This window comes from Cebidichthys violaceus, unplaced genomic scaffold (assembly GCF_023349555.1).
Source record: "Cebidichthys violaceus isolate CVI_PGR_0920_01 unplaced genomic scaffold, fCebVio1.0.p SCAF_3, whole genome shotgun sequence".
Classification (NCBI taxonomy): domain Eukaryota; kingdom Metazoa; phylum Chordata; class Actinopteri; order Perciformes; family Stichaeidae; genus Cebidichthys; species Cebidichthys violaceus.
The window spans coordinates 10,679,762-10,705,504 of record NW_027176483.1 but is presented as its reverse complement, the minus strand read 5'-3'; the positions used below and the strand labels follow the sequence as shown (position 1 = coordinate 10,705,504).

Genomic DNA, 25,743 nt, shown 5'->3' with positions numbered 1-25,743 from the left:
ACCCAACTAACCCCAGTTCTGCTCTCATGTCCATGTTTTAAATGAGAGCTTGTACATCCAGTGACCTTGTCTGCCCATCAACTGTCAGCGAATGTGAAGCCAATCCAGAGAATGTCTCACCTTAGCAAAGTAGACCGTCCTAAATGATTGTAATTGGTTTGTGAATCTATCTTATGTTGTACTGCGTTGTGCATGGTAAAATCTGGTTAAAGTTTAGTTTAGTTTAAACTGAATGTTTTATCTAAAGCATGCATTTTTCATTACAATCCCAGTCATGCTTGTCCCTTTTAATCTTATTTCGATCACACCAGGTTGTTATTGTGCTTGAGCAAATCTTACCCAAGACTGCCATTCAATTTAACAGAATTCAAAGATGTGCTTTTAATCCTGGAAACCCATCACAGCAAGACGTCCTCTCATTGTGTAATTTCTCTAAATTCATGTCAAATTATGTTAATAAGAATGTAGTTACTTTCAACTAAAAAACATCCTATTTTTCTTTGACAGGAATCCAAAAAATATCAATGCGTTGTGTTAACTGGATATCATTGCCATGGTCCTGGTTATTTCCATAATTTCTTTTTTTTTATATTTGGCTTTAAAAATGTAAAGAGTTAAGCATTTTCTAACACAAACATTAACAGTTTTCTAGGAGTCCGCTCCACCTTTTTGTGGCAGCTGAACTATTGTTAATATGGGCTCTATCATAATGTTTTCTCTACAATAGTCCATGCGTAAACTGTGTCCTAGGCACATGTAATGTCTGACATTCTTCCAGGTTGTTTTGGTTTGGGAGGCTGCCAGCCCCAGTTTTGCACCTCTTTGCAGGCCCAGTTTGATGTGGTGTGAATAACATTCAGACATACACACACGCCCTCATTAGCATTCATTCAGGGAAGTAATGCAGGACACCCTCTCTGCTCTGAGGGTGGCATTTGGCAAGGGCCAAATACACCTGGCAAAAAACCTCTATCTTACTCCATCCCATCATGTTCATTACATTTTTCATCATGCACTCAAAAACAGTCCTGAACATCTTTAATCGAAGCTGATTACTTGACAAAAGAGGAAACACAATTATTTATATCATGCTATAGTAAGCAACGATTGCTTTTTTATATTGTCATATTGCATATAAATGCCATAGACAATACAATTCATATCAAAGTCTTTGAAGTGATGCATTTGGGGAAATCTGTGTAAAGCTGCAATTAGACTACTGATTAAATTAAAAGAATGAAAGCACAAGAGAACAGTCCATTCAGTGACCCTCAGAAGTCTGGCATGCAGCAGCTTCTCCCTCTAAGGCATGGATCCATCAGCCTTAGTCTGGAGCAACAGTGGCTATCTAAAAAAGGCTTGGCAGGAGGAAGGCAGGCATTCTCCAGATCTGAATCTGTGGACTGCTGTGTCTGTTACTCTGTAAAACAATTTCTCTGTCTAGCCATGTAAGACACATCCATTCTGCTGCTTGAACTTTAGCGTTATTGTTCAGATATGTTGTAGTATCATTGATGGTAAAACTCCATGTTGATCTTTAGATCTTCAAAGGTGCTTTCACTAGTTTGCTAAGTTTGGTAAGCAAGAGTAAGCAGAGAAGCTCTGGCAATTAAAGTTTTAGAAAAAGTTGGTAAAAAAAACCCTGTTTTAAATGCGTATAGAAATCTAGTGAATAATATTCCCTTTAGCTGAAAAAATTGTCTTGGCAGCTGGCTATTGAAGACCCCTTTTAGATTTATCTTTGTCAATTGTCAAACATTTGAGTGTATGAAGTGGTGTGATGAGGTGCAGAGACAGATATTTGAAGGGATTTTAACTCATTTGAGCAATTACATGCTTAACTGGCCCAAGATAATCTGTCATCCAAAGCTTCTGTCTCGGGCTCTCCCTCTCTTTTCCAATCCTCCACTCTCTCATACCCTCCTACGTGGCACAAGAGAAGCTCAGAATAGTGGGATTTAGAGCACAAAAGCTTATCCTGAATGGAATGAAGGCCTCGGAGAAATTAATTGCTTCTAACAAACAGCATGACTGCTAGCATGTTTTGTGTCCCATTCTTATCAGCCTCCAGAGGTAGAGGGGTGGGCGACTGGTCTGGAAAGGGTGAACCTACAAACGGGGGAAGTGGGCTACAGGAATTTGTGTTTACATTATTTGAATGTTATTCAAGGATGGATGGCAGCAAAGGCTTAATGCAGGGTATTTGTATAGGCATGTGTCATGTAGAGCATGTGATCTCCCCAGTTGCTGCATCTGAATGAAGCATTACATTTGACAGAAAGCAACACAGGTGATCAGAACAAACATTGGAGAAGTTAATGAATACATGTTGCTAAATATACTGTATATGTAAATGTCCATATAGTGTGACTGAAATAGAAAAACATGTCTTTGCATGGCTACAAGTTGTCTTATAGGAGAAACAGGATATTATTTCCATTTTCAGCATATTCAGTTCATGCACTGCATCAGGACAATAACTTTGTTTAAAGGTGAAATGTCCAAGAATCATTACAGAAATTAAGTATATATGTTTTAAAAAAAGTATGTATCTGAATATCCTTGTATTGAAAAACAGCCATAAACAGCCTGTACATCATGTACTTACCCATTAATTTAAAGGAAAACATCTCTAGTAATGAATTAACTATACATATTTGGAGAGCATTCAGGGAAGCATTAGCTCAGGCAGTTATGGGATTTACTTGTGAGGGTGTATGGCATATTTGCCCCAGTTCTGTTCTCCGCTTGCTCCCACTCCCACATGTCACCATTCTGTCCACCACCACCAGCGTGGCATCTATCATCCACCACAGACGCCGCGGCACCCCACAAAAGGAGGCTGGAGCATGCACAAAGACATTTGCATTTTTGCATCTCATTATGGTTATAATTGCATGCCAGTTTAAGCAGCTCGCTCTCCATTATCTCGCGTAATTTTATCAGTGACGTTTGAAACGTGTGTTTAAATGTCAATTATTGACTACAAAAAAGGAGTGACCTTCTTGGAGTCATCTCTCTCCCTCTCTCCCACTCCACTCCTCCATCCCCTGTTTATTCCCCTCTCTCTCTCTCTCTCTCTCTCTCTCTCTCTCGTTCTCTCTCTCTCTCTCTCTCTCTCTCTCTCTTGTTCTCTCTCGTTCTCTGTCTCGTTCTTTCTCTCTCTCTCTCTCTCTCTCTCTCGTTCTCTCTCTCTCTTTCTCTCTCTCTCTCTGTGTGTGTGTGTGTGTCCATGGTCTTATTTTATCCTTATGTCTTATTTGGGTTCTCTCACTGTTATGCTAGCTATATGTTGAAGAACTTGGCTTATCACATTTAATGACAACTGTCAGTTGACATGCATGCTGTTAATATTGTTAATATACTCACTGTCAACAGCTTTTCTTAAGATCTCATTAAAACAACAGCTATAATTAAGAAAGTGTCTCAAACAATGACACAATGCAACACATCATCAATGATAAGTAATGAACTTGGTACAAGCTTCACTTGTATTAAATGTATATGGGGATATGTTATATATATTGGATCCATGCACCATGGCATTGCTGTCATCCAGTCACTGATAAGTAAAGGCGATCAATGAAAGTGATGGGTTAATATGCCTAACTTTGAGTACCAGTGTTTAGTAATGAATATTTACAATATTTAGCTATATGGCAATAATTTGACATATTTGCCATTAGTAATTCATATGAATTCTCCATAGATCTTTTTAGAATATCAAACTGCACATTACATCGTGCTGTACACAGAACAACGATTGTTATAAAAACTTTTTTAAAACCTAAAATATATAAATATAAATCTCAAATATATTTATAGTCAGAAAACTATCTTGTAATAGTAATAGTTTTATTGATATAGTAAAAGAATGTACAAGCCGTGTTGCCTTACACCACAACACTAAAGAAATTGATGGGTGTGAACATTAGAAAGAACTGATAATGTGTAAATAAATTCCTTTTAGGACATAAAAATGTCACATTAAGAAACAGAAAAGAGTGGTGTTTTTCTACAAATGCTAATGTGCACGATATCTAATCTGCTGCTCTTTTGAGAAAGAATTCCTTCTCCATTAGAGCCCTTTTGGTTGTGATATTCAGGATGTTGCATTGTTACTCAATGGACAGCATGTTCTGTCATCCGCCTAACCTTCAGCCATCAGTGTAATTTCTGAAATCCTGTTTAACAATGGATAAATTCTCACAAAATTGCATCTTATTATATTTAGGAAACTTACTTGTTAAAGTCAGCAGCCCTTCCTGCTTTGACAACTTTATACTTTCTAGTTATAAAAAGAGAACTTTTCCTCATAATGTGAAAGTGTTTCTCAGACGCTGTATACAATACAGTTTAGTGTTATTGATGTAGTTCTAGTGCAGATATGGCATCAAGGGAGAGACAGGTTTTCTATATTAATGAATAATAGAATATTTATTTGTTTTAAAAGATGTTGTTTTCCTTGCATACATAATGATATGAAAAATAGTTTTCCAAACTTCAGTTCAAGCAAAGATGTCCTAAATATATTTTTTTCAAAAGCTTTTGAAGATTGTAATTGATTTTGTTTTGTGTCCTTCTCTTTAATCTCCTCATTATATGAAAGGCCAGCCTTTGTTTTTCACCTGAAAATGAATAATAAATGAATAGAGGCTCAAAAGTCTTCATTACTTATGAATTCTTATTTGAGTCATAATTGATGAATAGAGACATTGGAGGATATTCCACTTATAATAACTACGCACTGCACAGTATAATGTATGGATAAGCTGCATCGTGCTGCAGCAGAATGAACATGTAATGAGATGACAACCGGAGGAACCACAATCCTTAGGAGTTTATCAAACTACTTGCACCTTCTAATTAAAGGAAGCACAACCCACCAGTATACATTTACATTTGATTTGATTTGAAGCAGAAAATGTCCCCATTAGAACCCTCCTCCCCATGAATATGACAGTAATTGCAGTCTCATTCTGTTTCTGTTGTACTTCTCTAGTTGAACACATTTAGCAAATTTACCTCGTACTGTAGGTTATTATTGTGCCATACAGTCTGGGGAATCAAATAAATCACTTAGGTTATCTTATTAATTAAGTCAAAATAAATTTGCTAGAGCCAATTTATTCTCTCCAAATACCATGGGATCCCTCACTGCAACTAATGGCATAGTCTGACATTTCAGTCTTAACAAATAACCTGAAGTAATTCATTTAGAATGTTCCAATTAGAGATCATTTCTTGTGGCTGTAACATAGTACATACACACATGAATTTGCATTGTAAGTTGAGCAGATGGTGTCAGACTTTTGTTGTGTTTTCTTTAAAAATCCTACTAGCGGTCTTAATTATAAACTGGGGCTTTTTAAAGAAATTGTATCTCACATATAGAATTTTTAACTCTATCTATAACTGCATCAAAGTATCAGGCAGAAGTAACAGCTACTTTTTTTAATGAGCTGAATAGTTATTATATTGTTCCATACCACACGTTTACTCTGAGAGGATTTGTCACTTTCTTCACTGATAAACACATTAGTAATTTAGCAAGTGTTCTACTAGTAACAGCCTAAAGCAGGCGACGAGACTTCGAGCAAGTGTATAACCCAGGCATATGACAGTGCTGAACCTCAGTCCCTCTGCCCTCACCCGCCCCTCAGGCCCTCAGTGGAATAACACTTGATCCATAGCTCTTGAGTCTCTGTCCACGCCTCCCTTTTATGGCCCGTGGGCATGTGAAGACCCCGAGCCAGCCGTGCTTATCTGACCCTAACCTTGGCGTATGGTGACCTTGACCTGCACCTCACCCCTTCCTCATCCTCAGGGCTACATCTGTTCCTTTCCCTAGGACACCCAAGTAGTTAGTGATATTGAAACATCACCTTGGGGCTCCATTTGTTTTCTCTGGAGAGGTCAGTGAGGGGTTGTCATTAGGACTGAACTTGATCCCCTGCTTCCCCATAAATTGGTCTGTCCGTGCAAGGAGTGAGCACACTGTAAATAATGAGCGTATAATGCTGAACATGAAACAGTATCTCAAAACTGACACTCTATACTTTTCCTTTTTATATTGCATAGATGCATTTGTGTTCATGGTGCCAGAGCAGAACTACAATCCACAAACACATGTAGAGCACAAATGTAGCTTCTGAGGCAAACAGTGTTTCTTGGTGTAACAATTGATTGCGGAACAAAAGAAGCCTGCATTTGAAACTTTTTTTATATGGTTAAATCTAACAAAAAAAAACACAACAGTTGTCACTTTTCTCATTAAGTAATTATAGCCACTTAAAATGTAACCTCACCTAAAATGAAGCATACATTGTGTCAGCCTCACAATTGTTTTAGGTGTTTTCAACTCATTGGTTTGTCCCAGGATGCTATCTTGATTGTGATGCCCTTCATTATTTTGATTAGTGTTTCAGCAGTTCTGTGAATTGGCTGACCTTTTTGAGAGTATTACCTTTATTCTCTCCTGCAGAAAAAGCGTCATTGCCATGCGGCTCTGCCATAGAAGATGGAGTTGGTATTAATATTAATGAAGATGCACTGACAATGTCAGGTTTTAATGGATAATAAATTAAAGGATTCTCATTGATAATTAACTTTGTGTGGGCAATAAACAACCAAGGCAGGATGCTGTCTTTGGTAGCAAAGATATTTTAATAAATCATAAGAGGGAGATAAAATGGTTTATTCTTTCCTGTCGTGGAGATCAAATTCATGCCACACAACCCGTAAAGGAAAGATGCATTTGGGAAATTAAGGGGAAGAAAGAAGGCCACATAACGTATCATATCGTGTTCGCTAAGTACGTGAAAATGTATTTTCCTTCTCTATCAGTCTCATGGTATCATATCACACTGGAGTCAAGGGGGAGGCTAAAGGTTACAACTCTGAAACATGGCATTGATCCTAACACCTGACAGCATCCCTCTCTTTGTTTCTCACTGTCTCATTCTGGTCTTTGTAATTATAACACACGTCATTTTCCACTTTTGTTACTCCTCTTTTTATTGTTAGATAAAACAAACCAAGAAACCAAGACAAAATAAAAATAATAACATGATTGTTACCTAGATTTAATGTATCTCTGTGGTGTTATCTAAGACAGTAGTTTAGGACAAATTATTCTCTTATCTTATTCTCTCTATATATCGGCCGAGACTTTAGTCTGAAACCAAAGGTGTTGTCGAGCCTGGTGTGCTCTGCATGTCATAAATCAGACCTAACTGACATTTTTTTAAAGAAAATGAATATCCACCCACTCTCTGTGGAAGGGCCATGGTATTTGTATGGTCAATGTGACCTTTCTCCATACCCTCTCAGATTAGGTGTACGACATAGAAAATTGCGCTCTTGCTGCAGTCCATAAATCATACGAGGCCATTTTTTTCTTTAAAGAGGTATGTAAATACCAGTGTACTAGCTAGGTAAACAACACTAACCCTGATACAAATGGCTTGAAAATTGAAGAAAAGCACCTTATTTTTCAGCTGAAATTGCTTTTGAAACCCAGTCCTGGCACATGGGATGAAGGAGCCATGAAATGATTTGCTGGGGAATAGAAATGGGTTGATGATAACCACACTCGACACAGTTCCTGTGTTGGGGAGTTCGAGCAATGATCAAAGATATCATTGTTGCACATTATTTCCCCCCATGCAGACCCCAAATGCATCAGTATCTGAAGTGACATCCACCCCCATGCACTCAGAGTATATTTTTCGTTTTAGGGGACAAAGGCCCTCCACCACAGTACAGTGAGGGCCGAGCATAACCAGTCAGTCCTGCTGCTGCCATACAAGCCCTCAGAGAACTTGTATAAAACACTGGTTCACATAGTGAAAACATGCAGTATCTTTCATTTACAGTAAGTTAAGAGGTAAATGTTTACATTCAATATTATTTCTATAATGTGAATTATTACACTATCATATGATGCATAAAATAGAGAAAAGGAGAGAGAGCGCTTGTTTCTAAATAAAATAGAAGCCACCTGACCAAAGTTTTTGAACTCAGGCAATATATATAATTATAGTCCATGTCAGAATAACAGGATGCAATTTTGTTTAGCAACTGAAATTGAAGAGAAATCTTATGCCAAAGAAAGAGGCTTTGTCGTAATCTACAACAACAACGGAACCGTTAAGTCTTTGGGGTTTATTTGCAACATAATTGCTGTGGGATAGAAACAGAAATGGAAAAAAATGGGTCCTGTCTGTTGCCGAGTTTATACACTAGATTTCTGGGTTTGCAGCAAATGTGAAGCTTCAGTCTGTCCCCTCAGAGTCTTCCGCCATGTAGAGTTTGACTTCTCTTAGTATCAAGTGTAGACAAAAAGGTATTTATCTGGTCAGCGTGTAAACCAAGCATAATGAGCCAGTCTGCTTCTTTGGTTACACTGTTAGTTGTGTTATAGTTACCATTCCTTTTAAACCTAAGTAGTTTCTATGGCCTTTTTGGCATCTCATCAACACCTGCAATCCTGCATAGTGAGTCTCAAGGAGAGCTGCAGGGCACAACCCATGATAGCTAGAGGGACAGCTAATTCCCAACATCTGGTACAAGCTGGTGCTGTCCGTAGTATCGCCATGATCGTGGTATCGCTGCGGCGGACGCTGCTTGGCAGCTTGTGGCATCAGACTGTTGAAGAATCACCCCCATCGTGTTCTAAGCAGAATGGGCGGAGAGCAAACTGTTTCATTTCAGCACGGTGGACCATTGATGCCTGCAGTAGATCCCCTGTTATCTAATCAAACAGCACTGGTCAGTTATGATGCCAACTCCTAAATCCACAGCCGTCTGTAAAGCCGTAGGGGGAGATTAACCGCTACAGCGCCAATGTCCTACATTCAAAGACTTCCTCTTAAGATCTCTTTTTCTGGAAAGTACAGTTATCCATACAAGCAAACACAGACAGACACACACAGACATACAGCCTAAAGTAAGAGTCCTTCATGCTGTAATGGGGCTATCACAAAGACCACACAGCTTGCATTTTGGAAGAAGACTTGATGCTTTCTAAACCCTCTTTGTCTGCGACCACTAGAATATCTCGAAGAGGCTTGAGCCGTTGTGGAGCATTGGAGAATGTGTTGTTTTGCCATGTAGGTGCTACCTCCTGCCTAAGATCCCCCATGAGTAGAAGACAATAAGAACTTACAAAGAAAAGTGGCCCAAGACATTTATCCTTTCTCTCTTACAGTGTGCCAGAGCCCTAATAAGAACACGTTTTCTACGTTTACCCTCTTATGTAGGTGCACTTCATTATAACCCACTGAGCAGAAGCTCTCACATATAGCCACCAAAGAGCTCTGGGCACTTTTTTAATATTTATATCACAACCCGGTGTGGCAGTAATGATATTAGGGAGCTGACGAAATTCTCCACCCAGCTGGACATGTTAATTGAGAAGCCACGATTTAAAGGCAAAGTTCACATTTGTGCAGATGGTGGGACAATGCAAGATGGCAAACCTAGGTCAGTGTCATTTTCAAGCTATACCTTAATGGCAGCAATTTTTTTTCTCTCGCTCCTTTTTTCCCTCAAGTTTGACACATACTAGTCCCCGAGGTCCATAGCAGTCTTTGGGGCTGGTCCCTGTACCTTAGTGCCCTTGACGGTGGACTATATTTTACAGTTGATATAATGGCAACATTCTCTGTCCCACCTCCACTTTCAGGGTTAGTGTGTGCATTTGTGTGGCATGAAGATGTGAGAGAGGAAAAGGAGTACTAGAAAAATGACATGGTTAGAATTTGAATGAAAGAAAGATCCTTTTTTTTCTTTTTCTTTTTTGAATGTACAAATGATCAAAGAGGCTGTTGCACCTTGATAGTAATGAGTTGTGAGGTACATAAATTAAAAAATAAGTTGGATTGAGCTTCTCATTTGTTATTTAAAAACTGGTAATTGCTGTAGGTTACTGCCCTGGAGAACTGTACCTGAAAGTTATAGGACATTGTACAAATGTCACAAGAAACTTCACGTTATTTTCACCAACTGCTGTAGGGCCCAAGTTCATCTCCTACAAATACATGCCTCCTCACTCAGGGACCTGTCCTTACAAATAATATGCAGAAGTATGGGGATAATGTGGCCATAAATCAATGGTATTTGTTGGATTTCAAACGATAATGTTAGATTTAGATTAGATTATCAAGGCTAATGAAATTATAAAGTTATATTACACCAGTGTAAACAGTAAAATGATTACACGGCATGCAGGCATCAGTGAAAGTCACACTGCTGGGAAGTCTAACAGATGGGTTTATCCTTAGTGAGATGGATACTGTCGCACCACACATCTACATCAAATTAGAGTACCCACAGTGAGTCCTCCCCCCACTCTGACCATACACCGGAAAGCAGGTGTCTGCTTAATAATTTGGTCAAAGATCAGTGAGTTAAAGGTTGAGGCCAGGGGCAGAGAGGGCCGGGGTCATCCTGGTGGTAGGGAGGTGGTGAGACATGATCTCCTCAAGTCTGGAACAGCCAAACCCCAAGGTCATCCATTAGTGCTCTGTCCCATTGGTGCAGGAAGACCCACAATAAATTTACTGTGCACCCTTAACCCTTTTAATACTCGCCATGACCCAGATGAGGAGATCAGCTCCCTTAGGGAGGGGCACATTACATTATTAGCACTGTGCATTCATCCATTGACAGCTATTATATTCTAACAATGTATTATGGGTGACTTCATACTGTAAATGCTTCAACACAAATACTAGACAATAATGTGCAATACAATCATTCTTTTAACATTTTTGTTTAGCGGTGAGTTCAGTATATTTTAATCAATGAAATTGCCTGAATATGTCTGCCCTGAGTCATGCTATTAATACAGTGAGTGAGATTGCATCTTTAATTTAAATTACTGCAAGTTATTTTAATATCCAGAATCCCTCCCCTGGCCATCTGTGATCAGTTTCAAACGTGCAGATGATAGTGTCCGTGTCTTGCCAAATTTTTAGAGAACATCTCAGTTATGACTGATCATTATCTGGTCTTTCAAACAATGAACAACTTATCTACCTTTTTAATGCGATGCATTTTTCTATTCTTACAAGAAAAGGTGAGGCTGCAAGGAAGAAGGAGAATGAAATGTCAACAGTGTCAACCACTCGCTTTAAATAGGACTCTCCTATGATCCCTTGCTACCATGCTCGGTCAAACCTTTCCAGGTGTCAAGACTGGGCGTCAGTAAAAGAAATTAAAGTGACATAGTGTTGACAGGAAGAAAAGACATTCCAGTTTTCACCCCTCTCAGGACAATGAGAGAGCCATCACCTCGGCTCAGACACAGGCACTAATGAATCAAGCAACACCTTAAGTTCTGCAGTACAGGGGACTTTTGGCCGGGGGCACCCATATAGTGTCATTGATAATGGGATCCTGTATTGGACTGCTGTTGATTTGATGTCTACCGCAACCTCTCCCATGGCCTGCCATTTTGACACAGCTTAATTTTGCTCCTTGCTCATGAAGACATCCTGTTAGATGGTGTTGCACAAGTGTTAAGTCTCCATCTTTCCTGGTTATATCTCCCCTCTCAGAGCCTGAAGACCTGCAGTGTTTTATTAAGCAAAGATCGCTTTGTTAAATATATATTACCCACAAGGCACATGGTAATAATGCAGGTGTGGGGGGAAGCAGTGTGTTGAAGTAAGGTGAAGTTATTTGACTTTACTATATAGAATATACAAGGATGGAAAGCTTCCTTAAATATGTCACTAAAGTAAAAGTACCGTTATTTGTGTAAAAATGTACTCTGATAAAAAAAAAGTAGGTCAGTTAAAATGTTTATTATATTTTAAAAGGTGGTCATTAAAACAGAATTGTATATGATATATGAAAGAACAATTACATTTACAAAAAAATCTTTAGGCTACAAAATATATTGCATTAACATTCAACATATGGCTGGTGGTAGTACATCACACCACAAGGGCCTAATGTCCAAACCAACAATACATTCCTTTCTGTCTGAACCTGGGATCTGAGCCTTGTGCACTACAAAGGTTCAATCGCTCATTCATTCCCAATGCATAATATGACCAGTCCACTTCTCTGTCCCACTGTGCTTCTCAAATGTTTTCATGTTTTCAACATTTTGAGCTGATTGACTGCTCTTCAGTTACAACTGTGACAGAGATTTTCAAAAACATTAGAAAAGCTGTGTATTGACGGTAAAAACAAAAAAAAGATACAATACATTTTACTATATACATGACCTATAATAATGTCCTTAATTTTATTGCATTGTTGGAGCATCTTCTGTACTGTTCACAAACTGCTAGGCTTGGCCCAAATGCACCCTTTGCACCCACCCCACTCTGTTAGTGCACATACACATTCAACATGTATCTTTTAAAGAAGCGGCGCCTCTCCGGGCATGGAGCTCTGTCCTCCTGCAGCTGCAGATACACCAGCAGCTTCTTTTTTGCTGCTGATTTGGCAACATTCTTTAGTTTCTGTCTCACACGGTTTATCATGTCTTTCAAAAAAATACTTGAGTAAAAGCAAAATTACAGATTTTTTTAAAAGTAGACGCACACTCATACAAAAAACACTTTTTTTACAGTAACAAGAATGCATTTAATTTGTTACTCCCACTCCTGCGAATACAAGTTTAACAGTACGCAAAGTGATTCACTGTGTACAGTTTTGTGGTCAACATTTGGTGTGTTTTTTGTACATTTTATATTCTCTCACAGTTTTCCTCCAATCCACAGCTTCTTGTTCAAAACTGTTTAAATGCTTACAGCTCTGGCTTCTCACTTGCATTCACCATATGATGCTAGCTAGTTTATCCTGTATGCAAATACTGTAAGCTATTCTGACTAGCATTGGTGTCGTTACTGAGAGATTCAACAACTGGCACCTTTCTGAGTGGAACTTTTGTATATTGATGATCTGCATGTTACAAGATGAAGACTGCAATTGAACTCTTTTACACTATTAGTGCTTTGAATTATTTGGTTTATAGCCTGTATTAAACAAAAAAAAAAGGTGTTTATTGAAAGAACTTCCTATACTAAAGTGTTTAGGATGAATATGCACAATTACACTCCTAATAGTAATTATTTGTTGTGGAACATTTTATGTATAGTACAGATTATTTATTTGTAGGCAATAATATAAATAATTGTCAGGAAGTGGTGATAGTGGCATTAAGGGGACAATGATTTTGACATTGATGCACATAAGTAGTTATTAGACAGTTATTAGACAGTAACAGAAGACTACCAGTATTATTGTTGATAAATTAGTGTTCCCCAGGACAGGGTGTCAGATCAACTGAATTTCAGGTTATCAGAGGTTGTTTGTTGACAGTAGTTCATATTTTCTTTCTTAGATGAAGTGTTGAATATGAATACTGGGCATGAGCAGCATTAAAGTACATGAGAGAATAGTCACTGGATAAAAACGATGACTTTCTCACTCTCAGTAGATTTTCTGTATTTCCACCCTCCCTTACATGCCTCCACTTTTCCTTCTTAAGCTATCTTTCGTTTCCCCCCCAACAGACAAACACCACTCACCCCCAACATCCCCCCGCGTGCAAGGCTGGTGGCTCCATTGTGTGACCTGTTCTCACACTGTTCCATCTCCACATCACGCAGCCAGCCTTTCACAGCAGCAATTCAGCAGCAACAATCACACACTCACGCCTCAAAAAAAGACCTCTTGCTCCCTTTGCCAACCAATTAAGAGCCATCTGGGCTTGGATGCAGTAAGAAAGCTCTTACAAAATCACAACTGTTTTCATATTTTCATGATAAGTTTTCAATGTGGAGACTCAAATGTAAAAAAAACAACAAAGCTTTGTTTCCATGATACGTCTTTGCTTTCTGGAAAATAAATTATTGGTAATATTTTGTCAATATGCACAGAGCCAGTGGAGGGCACAACACAGTTTAAAAACATGACAGAGCAAGTCATTGCTTTTGAAGTTGCCATGCAAGTGTGTGATTCCCGATGAACTTGAGGTCATAGATTCCCAGTGGCTGCGTAGGGCAGGGAATGGAGAGCAGCAGGGTTCAAGCCTTGGGTCACTGGAGCTTCAGAAGTGGCCAGCCAGCTTTGTCCCAGGAGGGATGATGGTGACGGATTCACTGGTGTTTTCTCAAGGTCCACTGAACCCTACAGCGAAGACTCCAACTTAGAGCCTGCAGAAAGAGGGAGCACTCCTCTCATCTCCAGTTCACAGAACTCCAAAAGAGGGGCCGTCTGGATGGGCTCCAGGATGCCTCGAGATACACGAAATCCAGCCGCAACCTCACGGTGGCACTGCCAAACCTCATTTCAATCTTTTCCTCCATGTATAATCTGCAGTACACATTAGGCCTCTGACATGCACCGTAATGGTTCATTTCCCCATTGTAGGGAAGTGTTGAACCACTGTGTTGTCAAGTAGGCTTTATAAGGCAAAAAGATATGAATAGAAACTCCACCCTGTCTTTTTTCTTTTCAATCTAACTAAGTTAAAAGGCTTACTTACCCCTAATCAAAATGGCAAGCCCACTGGCATGGTATGTCCCAGCTGTGGCCCTGGCGCAGCATTTCCCTTCTCCCCGTACATTGTTCTGGGCAGCACATCCAAGAGCTCTTGCTGTGTTATGTACTTAACTGAGGTCAGAGTTGTCATTATCTGGGTCTTGTTGGCACTAAGGCCTCCTCTGATGATGGGACTCCTTTCAGACCTTCAGCTTTTAGCACTCCCTAAGAGCTAACCTCTGTGAAGACCAGGCAATCGACCACCTGCAAATCTAGCCCAGGGCTTGGACTGTGTTTAAATGAGTATGCTTTATGACATCCTGTCACATGTGTGCTGTTTGCCCTGACCTGGTGTAAGTTTAGCACAGATGCTCCAAGATTTACCTCTGATCTTTTTTTTTTCTCTCTTTTTTTTGCGGGGATTAGTAAAGTTTATATGTACAGACAGGAGACTTATGTTCAGTCGTTAATTAGGTGGCCCAAAATGACTGCAGGCCAGAGCCCTGTCATCCTAAAACTAATCAAAATCTAGTCCCTGGATTGAAGCACCATGACAAACTCAGAATACATTGCAGGTGTATTTTCTTTTTTCAACATTTTAAAGCTTGCTCAACATACATATTGTGAAATTGATCTATAGAAGCATTTTGGCATGGATTGAGGGAAAAACACAGCAGGAGATGAGTGTTTGTGGAGGCTTAGGTTTTATTTCCTGATCTAAGCACTGTCGTAGCCATTCTAGCAACACTTCCTCATTCATGTCAGCCCCATGGTGTTACTCTGTTAGGAATTATTTTTCAGAATATACTGCATTTTGAAAAGATTCATGTCCCCCATGCATCTCTTGTTCTTTCATTATCTTGCTCTCCCTCTCTGTTTCTCTCGGTCTTACAAACACACACACACACACACACACACACACACACACACACACACACTTAAACACACACACACACACACACACACACACACACACACAGCAACATGCACACAACCAGACATGCACCACTCCTCTTAAAACCGGTTCTCATCCCAATAGCAATTTTGTCAGAAGTTGACAATGTCTTGATTTAGTTGTCTGGCTGTTCCGGCCAGTTTTCCCTGCTGCGCTAATGTGAACAGGACATCCTGCTGGGCACCAAAGAATACCACTTCATGGCAGCCGCGTAGCTGGCAGCTTTTATTTATGGTGCTACCGAAATGAATGGGTATTAGTGTCCAAACATTTCACCATGCTCCTGCAGCCACACACAAAAGCCACTGATTTCCAGCAAATCTGCACTTATTTTATTCAAGAAGACCAAAGCTAGGGAGAGGGAGAGAGAGAGACAGACAGAGAGAGGGGGAGAGAGAAAACATTTATAATGACTTAAAAGACCTCAAAAGAAGAATAGGAATTGCGTTTGAAAAGGATTTACCAGACAGAAATCGAAAAGGAAAAAATGGTCCCTCCATTTCACTGCATTTTTGTCAGAGTTGAAAATGGAAAATATCTATATCTCTAAAATTACTCAACTTAAGTGCTTATATTCACAGAAACTGCACTTCCTTCACAATCACCCAGTTGCTCTGTTTTGTCTGTCAGTACAAAGCATTGTATTTTATAGGACTGTACCAGGAAGGAAAAGGTAATTTTATCATTGCTAAAATTGTTGATTTAAAGTGTCTTCAAAAAAATCACTCTTGCTACCATTTTGCAATCCAGGCTGCCTACTGTCTTGTTAACCTATGAATTTTAAGTGGACTGTTCCCATTAGATAGCAGTAGTACTGCTGACTCCTCTTGGCTTTTCTGTAGGGAGCAGGCTGAGGCAGAGTACTCTCCTGGCCCGGCGCTGCACTTTGCCTGGTCTCTGTGTCCAGGACCTCATCAGCACAGAGTCCGCCTGTCCTCGTGTCCCTGCCACTCACCTCCCTGCTCTTCATCTGTCATTCCTGCCCTTCTGCAAACACACTCCACTGACATTTTGAAAAACTCTGGCATTCACCCTCAATATGGATCTTTGTTGATTATAGCTTTCTGTCTGTGAAGATTGCACGTATTATTGACTTTGCAATCCCATGACTATTTGCACAGCTTTTTCCTCCTCTCTGCATCTCGGTGAAGTCCAGCAATAATATTCCCCCTGGTTTCTCATAACCTCTTTTCATTATCCTTTCTTTTTTCATATTTTTCTTTTTTTCTCCATATATTTTACTAATCCCCTCTGGCTGTGACCCTTTCTTTATGCCACCAGAGATCAGAGTTTCTGCAAAGCTTCGGTCACTGATGTCATTAAGATTGGGATCTGATACACTAGATGTCCATTGGTTAAATGCCCCTGGCCTGAACTCCCTATTGTCCCCTAATTCCAAGCGGCAGCTCTGTTTCACTTGCTGCATAATAGCCCATAGGTTAGAGTTCTGCTGCTTTTGCTTTGAATTTACATCTTTCACAGGCTCCAGTCTCTTGTTCTAAGCTGGCGTTTTCTTTTTTTTTTCCTTCTTTCATTTCTAGTGAGCCTCATTGCCTGCAGGCAGCTCGGCTGTTTGTGCTGTAGCTTTCCTGACAATCTCCCACATCCAGGCATCTTTTGGAGGGTCAGAGGAGAGCAACTTGACTTAACAGGTCAAAGTAAGTGGGCTCCGCCCTTCTCCAGAGGGGGAGCCATGGAGCCCTCCATTAGGAGCTGACCTCCACGTTGCACTGGTCTGGCCCTAGCCAGGGAATCACATGGCTCTGCCTGAGACAGGCTGCTCATTAAAGCCCACTGCCCATAGCAGGATTAGGACTTTTCATGGTTTATCCTCTACTCTGACAACTGACAATGGGCGAGGATAGCTGCTTCAAATGGAGTGTGCATATGAATCATGGAATTATAATTGCTCTTTCATGATGAGAATATTGGAAAATCTATCCACATGCACAATGCAAAGAATTAATTGGGGTCTGTTTTCAAGGGCACATTGTTACACTATATGAGCCCAAGAAAACGGATAGGGTGGTAATGAGGCATTCTCAATACAGCACAGCATCTTTTTCACAGCACCTGTACACAGACTGCTGTTTGCAGACAGACACACACACGCACACACACACTTGAATATCTTCTGACTGTAACCTTTACCCACCATGATACTTTTACTCCAAGTTTCACTGCGCTTAATACACAATGGAGTGCCCTGTTTACTTGTGTTGTGATGCTTTCAAAGAGCAACCCCATTAACAGTGGTGGCCCATTCCCCATGACCCAGTGGTAGCTACCTAAGGGTGTGCGGGTTACGGAGGGCCGTAGCTTGGGCTCCGAGTAGGAAACTAAGATGACACTACCTCTTGAGCTGTGTGGGAGGGAGAAAGCTGGTAATAGCGAGGCAACAGAGCCGCTATCTGCAACACCAAGCCCCAGTCATGCTTCCTATTTACACCACAACTTTGTCTGTTTTCATTATTCATATTTCATGTGGTATCATGGCATGAAAGAGAGTTATTTCCTTGATGGCGGAGGGCAGGTTACAGTTAGCTCTCAGGCCGCACGGCTCACAACAAGTTGGGGCGGGAGGGTGGCTTCTCTGGGTTCAAAGCATCAAAACAGCCTGCAGAAATAGAAAAGAAACATTTCCTCTGAGACGGAATGCCCAATCCTCTTTAGTTATCCAGAACATGTGGCTTTACATAAATGAGTGTAAACCTCAGTATAAAAATCTGAAGGTAAAATTGTGACTTTCAAATCCTTGCTTATAACTGTGGATTGAAGTAAAAAAAATGAATTAAAATCATTACCTAATTAAAAGTGTGAACAACACCATCATCATTTACATATGTAATGAAGCTTTTTCACACCCATCTGTAATAAATACAATGTGATATGGTCCAGGTATATTTAAAAGGTGTTAATGAGCTGCTGGTTTAATACTCTTTTCTATTTCAAATTATTCCGCTATCAATAACCACATGTCATTTTTAGAAAAACAATATGTTTAAGTTGTTGTTTAGTTTACATTTTTTCTGGAATTTTGGAATTTTGTTTCCGACTCTAAGTGGCGTATGTGCTTTCACACCATGTATAAATAAATAAATCACATGAGTAGATTTTTCCAGTATTTAACTGATTTAAAATTGAAAGAAAAATCATATTTTACCTGTTTGGCCAAGACTCAATATTATTCATTTAAATTTTAATGACCACATAATAAACAGGAAAAAACTTAGAGAAAATGTATTTAGTTTTGTGAGCAACAGAGACATTCTTCTGGAGTGCTATCAAAAACAGAAAGAGGCCAGAGAAAAGAAGAACTGAAAGTCTGTTAGCAACGCAATTAAACTCTGGTAATGAGGTCAGACATCAGATCCAGTGCAAGTGATATCATTACGCAGGCTGAACAGAACGGGCCGCTCCAGCTGCCATGGTCTTGCTGTGGGATTAGACTCACTGTCCTGAGTGCTGCACTTTTACTAGGCTGACCCCTGCCTGCCACTGGGGCACCAGCCACCCCCTGGGCTCCTGGGGGGCTTTGGACCCCAGTCCTGGTGGCTATGGCACCAACAGGACTGCGGAGAAGTGAACTGTGCTGCCACGTGGGATGACAGGACTCGCCACTCCATTAGAAAGCACAGAGACAGACAGGCACCAGCACACAATCCACCCTGTGTTGCCAACTACAAATTACTGGGTTCCTCTATTTCAGTCAGCTCATTTGTAAAAAACCAACGAACAATGACTAGGTGATAAAAGGACATTGTATCAGTGATTAGAGTGCTGCGTTTGAACCTGTTGATGATTAAGATATGGCTCACAAATATAACAACTTTATGCAGTTTTTTTTGGAGAAGGAATCCTCTTTGTTTAGTTAAATTTGTGGTTCATACTTGCAAACGAGATTGAAATAATGAAACTTACAGATTGGTAGCAGTCTAATTTTCCTTCCCCATTGTTTAAAGCCTCGTTTGCAAAGTCCCTAGCAGGAGTCGGCTTAATTTGTCTTTTCTTATTTGGTCTGCTTGTGTGTTTTGTGCTGTTCTCTTTTTGTCTCCCATGATTACTTTGAGGATATCGTTATGACATTCAGCAGCAACAATAATTCTTCTGTTCTAATTCATATCAATTAGTAGGGGACGGTAATTCAAACTGACGGCACAGTGCATCTTGAAAGGCTTGTGAGGATGTTGTGGCGGCAGCATCCCTGTGCAGCCAAAAGCCACCCTCCTTTCCCCTTTCTTCCCCCTTTCTGTCTTTCAGTCCACAACAAGGGGCTCCAAGCAAAGAGGACAATACAAGTCGGAGCCAGTACTTTGATAATTAGTTATTGATTGAGAACAATGGCACGGCGTACACTGTCGTATTAGCTAGACGCCAGTAGGTCGCGACACCAAGAGCAGCCATCAAGAGACGAGGGCCAAAACATGCCTGACTCCCCTAATAAGATATTCCTTCATGTTTTTCTCTTTCATTTCACTCCTCTTTTTCCTTCCTCAGGCATGTTAGCGTTCAGGCTACATGGGGTCAAAAGTATTAATGCTTGTGCACAAACGAGCCTCTGATGAAGGAGAATTTAATTAGAGAATGCCCACTCAGGCTTCTCATACCATGTTGCCCTGTTTTTTCTTTATTTTGCCTTTGTTTGTAGGACAAGTGTCCAGAAAAGAAAAAAAAAGTTGTTTTTTTGTTTGTTTTTTTATTTTGTTTTTAAACATTGTGAATTTTCTGGCACTGCTAGCATTGTTTTCATAACATACAGGAATAGTGATTGCCAAATGAAACACGCATACAAATAATGTGAAGCAGTGTTATATATCAAAGTCACATATTCCTGTATGAATTATATTTCATGGCAAGAGTCTGTTGGATTGGTTTAAACTTGGCCAGCATTTAAATAGAAAAATTAAACACTGTCTGGCTATTATTTTACACACATGATTGAGCCGAACAGTAAGTATCACATTCTATCTGACAATACGGTTGTCTAGAATAAAAACAGATGCATTTCACCACACATATTGATGTTTACGGTGGCTGATGCATGTCAGAGATGGTGTCATTCGGTGAAAGTTTGGCTTTCAACCAAGCTGTGTTTACATATAATAGAATATCCTGAAATAATTGGTAGGTGTCCTTGCTAAAGAGGGATATGTCAGGTTCGGTATTATTGTGAAAGAAGCTCCCTAACTCACTTCACCTGATCCGTGGCCTGTAAAGATGCACCTGGCATTAAACAGACAGGGCAGGAGCGTCAACTGAACAATGGAGGACTGTCAGGACCGACAGCAGGGCACGGCTCTGCCATCACTGCTCTGACAGGGAGGGCCTCAGAGGGTAAACTGCTTTGCTGGAACTAATTAAACAGATGAAGTTATGACATGAATATGCAGATGTTGTTTACATTTTACCATATGGTATTATTTCAGGTATTAAAGCACAGGAGAGCCTTCCCACTCATTAATGTGAAGGGATGGAGTGAAAACACTGTCTATCAAGAGACACTGAGCGTGTTTCGAGAGATATGATCAGACTGACACTCGGGTGTTGAAATCTATTTCAAGCCACCCAATTAACATACATGTTGATAGCTATTACATTTTATTTAAATTATTGGTATACTGGAAGTTGGATTAGCTATTCCTCATTGAAAGTAGAATTTATTCTTCAAATGTACCTAAATGTTTCAGATTTCCTCTAATTTAAAGTGTAACATTAATTATCACAACATTTTAGCAGTGTTTATTACATTATTTTACTCTAATCCACAGCCTCCTATTTGCATTTGAATGTGATAGTTATACAGTTAAATCATTTTTCAGTACTGCTATATGTCTGTAGGTTCCTGCTCAGAGATGCCTCAGTACAGCTATCACAAAGCCAGTTTAATTCTCAATACACAACCTGCATTTAACTCAACTTCTCTATTTTTGTTCTGTTTTTTGCAAAGTATTAAAAGAAGTAGAACTGCCTGAGTTCTTTTTCCCCCAGTTTTGTGTGCAGCCTTACCATTCCCCGGGAGCGGGTGCTGAGAGGTTAAGAGGAAAAGGGCCGATGGAGTCGCGTTTAGTAAGAAGTGTGGGATCACGGGGGCCAGCTGGTGGGGTGATGGGGAGCGTAATTGTGCCCGCTGTGTGGATAGGGTGGGGGGTGAAAGGATGGGGTGAGAAGCCCTGGAAAAAAGGGAGGGGAGGGGACACCTCAATTACCTGTGCTCCCTCTGACCCCTCTCTCCCTCTGTCTCTCCACGGACAGACGCACTGTCTGAGAGGCGGGGCGCGTTTCCACAGGCAGATGCACATCCCCCTCCTTTGTTCAAGATAGCATTCGCTCCTTTTTCCTGAACTGCAGAAACTTAATTGCAACAACCTCCCCTCTAATGCGTTTCTCCTTTATTTGTCACTGTCAAAAAAAAAATTATTTTCTTTTTTTAGAAGAAAAAAAAAATCTAAACATATTTTTTTGTTGTGTATTTATGTTTGATCACGGAACTTGGTCAGGTGATATTTGATTAAAGATGTACAACAAAATAAAAAACACATTTACCTGAACTGAGCAGTTCGCTCAAACATATTCAGCAGGTTACATGCAGCTGTCATAGTTTATTTTGGAGCTCCAGCTTGGGCTGATACAGTAAGTGACAGAGACTGGTGTAAAATCAATACTTCACAGGAGTGTGATGTCTTAATAAACTCTCTGTGTTGTTCAGACAGGAAAGCTAGACATGTACGAGAAGGACTACAGCGCAGGCCATTGTGAAGCTGTCAAGTCTAGCCCTCAAAAGCAGATGAAGCTGTCAGATTATTAATATATTTATACTGACAGGCCCCAAGTCCACCCCTAAAACCCTCCCCTCTTTCAATGTCTCTCAAAAAATATGCTCAGCTTCAAAGACAGAGGCCACAGGGTTGGATGCAAGGTCAAAGGCCAAATACATTTTGAAAGCAAATTCTCTTCCTTTTGCAACCTGTTTTTATTGCTGTCGCTCCCCTTCTCTGTGGCGACCATTCAGCTGAAACTTAGGCTGAATTGGCAGCAGCTTTCAAAGCGCTTGGCAGCCTGGTGATCCTCAGGAGCTCTCAGCTGACATCTCTCTGGGCTTGTCTATGCTCAGGGGTCAGCCCGAGCCCTGACTCCCAGGACCCACTCACTCAGGCGCTACCATGAGTCAGTCCCGCAGACTGAAATTAAAATGTGAAAAGCGGTGCGACTGAAGGCATTCCTCGCCCCCCATGGCATTCTCCTTTCTCTGTGACAGTTCCTCTGAGACTGCTTTTTCTTTCATGTTTCTTTTTTCCCTTTAGATTATTTAACAACATGCGAACAGAGCTGTCAAGGAGAGACATGCTTGATCGACAGAGCAAGGGAGTGTCTTAGTCAACACGGGGTTAAATTCGATTTTCTGCATGTTCACTACGCTAGTCTCAAGCCAGTTATTGCCTTAGCTTGATGTTTTTTGATGGATCAATTATCCATTATAACATGTTGTGAAGCCAAACATAACGGCAACTATGACACCTGTCACAATCTTCTATTAGGGTACGGAAATTGAAATAATTTAATGACAGCTAATTTAGTCTTTGTTTTGAATCTCATTATGGCCGCAGTAATTGTGTTCTATAAAAAAACTGAAAGTGAAATATGACTGCACACTCAAAGTAAAGTCCCCCGACTAGAGCTATTAATTTGATATCTCTCAATGAAAACAGAAGATAAATAATGAATACATTTTGCTTTATCAGATTCAGACAAACACAAGTTTGAAAAGACTATGAGATCGTGGAGATTTTTTTTCTACTTTTAATGTCCAGTTTAGATTAAGTTAAAGTTTGAGATAATGTTGCAGAAAACAGAGGCAAGAAAAACACAACAAAGCCTCCATATTAAACAGTTATACCGATAAGTGCTGTTAGTGAACATATAGAATAATTTAGGAATCAACAAAAAATGTACAATGAATATTTTCTTGTAAAGAAATCTTTAAAAAAAATATATATAAACGTTCTGGTTAACATAAAATACAACAGTACAGTTTGTCTGACGCCGCAACGGTTTCGAACCCGCCCAGCAGTCTGAAATGTTGATGAGAATTTACAATTATCTCCACATCATATTTAGCTCCGCACCCTGTAATAAGTCAAAGATATTACTTCAGATAGGGACAAAAGCGCAGAGAGCTGAATAGATGTGATATGCTTGTCAATAACACGTATGTGAGAAAGCTGCGTGGGAGCGTCTTATCGGTACATGTGTGCATATACTTGAATTTGCAAGTAAAGAGCCTTATTGGGATTACCCACGGTACATTCTAGTTGGTATCATAAAGAGAATAAGGGACTAGATGTGTCTCCCTTTTTTTTCAGGGATTCGGTAAGCTCTCTGTCAATGGTTTGGAGTTGAATTGCCCCGGATAGCTCCCCTCATTCCATGGAATGATCTCAGACCTAATTTACTGGGCAGCTCAGGATCCAAAGCATACAAGGCTCTCCTCTGCATAGAATGTGTGAAATAGATAGAGCAGCCATCCCTCAGATGTGCTGAAGTAATCTTCAGCCAGAGCTGGTCCAGCAGGCCTCACCCCTAAAGGGATTGATGCAGTGTCAAAACCTTTGGCTCAGGGGTCATCCTCTCTTCTTGCCTCTCCAATCCGACAAAAGCTGAATTTCTTTCCCTCACTATTCGTTTCTCTTTTTTCTTCTATTGAATTCATCAGCGAGGGAGGCATGAGATGTGAGATGTGAATGAAACATTTTCATTAGAAGGGAGGAGAATCCCCGGTCAGAGACTAGGCCGGAGCTGATCTGAGCCAATGACATCCCCACCAATTCTTTCCTTTTTTTTTGTCCTTCTTACTTTACCCAGCTGTCATTCTCTGCGGTATGTGGCAAGCTGATTGAAATCAGCACTGTGTCAGGGCCGTCATATCTCAGGGAGACATAAAACATGCAGAAACATCAATAAGCAACAGGCCGCTGACAGCTTTCAGGCACCGATGGTGGCGAGGAGAGATGAGGGGAAGGTTAGGACTCTGGGGGGATGCTGTGCAGTTGAAGTGTCTTCTTCAGGCTTCACTGAGACCCAGGGAAGACAAGATAAAGTCTATCAGGTTATCGCCTAGTTCAAGTTGCTTCTCGGACAGCAAGGCCACTGGGACACTGGATGTCAGAAGATCTGTGCGTGTGTGTGCAAGCGTATGTGTGTGTTTCTGTGGGTCTGTGTATGTGCTCATGCAGGTGTACGGTATTAGGGGGAAAGAACTGAGAGAGAGACGTTGCTTCTAACTATAAATCTAGTGCACTGCAATTTCATTTTTCACTGCATGATGAGCATTGTGTCGTACACTAAATGTAATGTATGTGCTCAAGCTGTCAAATGAATATTTTCAATTATATTTCTTGGTATTTGTATTGCAAAATACCTGAAAAATATGTTCCACTACAAACATTGCAAATATGCCATTTTTGTCATATGTGCTCGTAAAGTAAGATTGATAATGCACTAGTTATACCTGGTAGTGAGGGCCAAGAGATGCTTTGGGATTTTCAGTGTGTATTTAATTCACTAATGGGAGGTAAAGGTGATAGTCTGTTAGATCGCAGCCTGACACTGCCTCTTACCACTGCTAATTAGGCAAGTTTTTTGCCCAGAAGAAAATGCTGAATCTGTCGTTTCTCATGCCTTATAATGGTCATCACGGTGCCCTAACCTACCTGTTTGGAATTATGATACGGGACAAATAATCAGCTTTACAGGATCCTGACTTTGACAAGGTATATTCACCAGTAATTAGGATGACATAGAAGTCTATGAAGTGAGCTGAGTTTTGGCTGAAGTGGAAGTTTCCCCAAAGTTGAAGCCTATTATTTTTGTGTTGATGGGTTAACATTGTGGACAGGCGCCCATCTACATATCAAATGTGACTCCCATTATTTTATGTTTCTCTCTGCTAACAGCGCCTCCCAGCACTCCTCCATGTTCTCCTCCATCTGCCTCCTGTCCATTGATCAGCCTTCCGGGGCATCAGTCTGTTTAACATCTGCTACAAGTTCTAGCAGCTCAGGTAACTATCTAGCTGCTCTCCACTGCCTATTGATCTTCATGTCCACCTGCAGGAACATCTGTTTCAGCATGTCGTTTGTCAACACAACCAGCTACCTTGTTTCGCTTCACGTCTTGTCCACTTTCACTCACTCCCACAAAGAAAATTTACTCCTAAATGCTTGTTAAATTTTTGTTTGCATTGTTCTAATAATGAATTTTAAATTAGTCCCTCATAGTTATTG

General features: G+C 40.3%; 1 long non-coding RNA gene across 1 annotated transcript in view; it reads left to right on the top strand.

Moving 5' to 3' along the window:
- The window catches only part of LOC137881107 (uncharacterized), a 63,683-nt gene extending 38,188 nt beyond the window's left edge, over nt 1-25,495 (top strand). Inside the window, exon 4 of the long non-coding RNA XR_011103848.1 lies at nt 25,414-25,495. This is a non-coding gene — a long non-coding RNA (uncharacterized lncRNA). The remainder of the gene's footprint in view (nt 1-25,413) is intronic.
- The last annotated feature ends 248 nt before the right edge of the window (nt 25,496-25,743 follow it).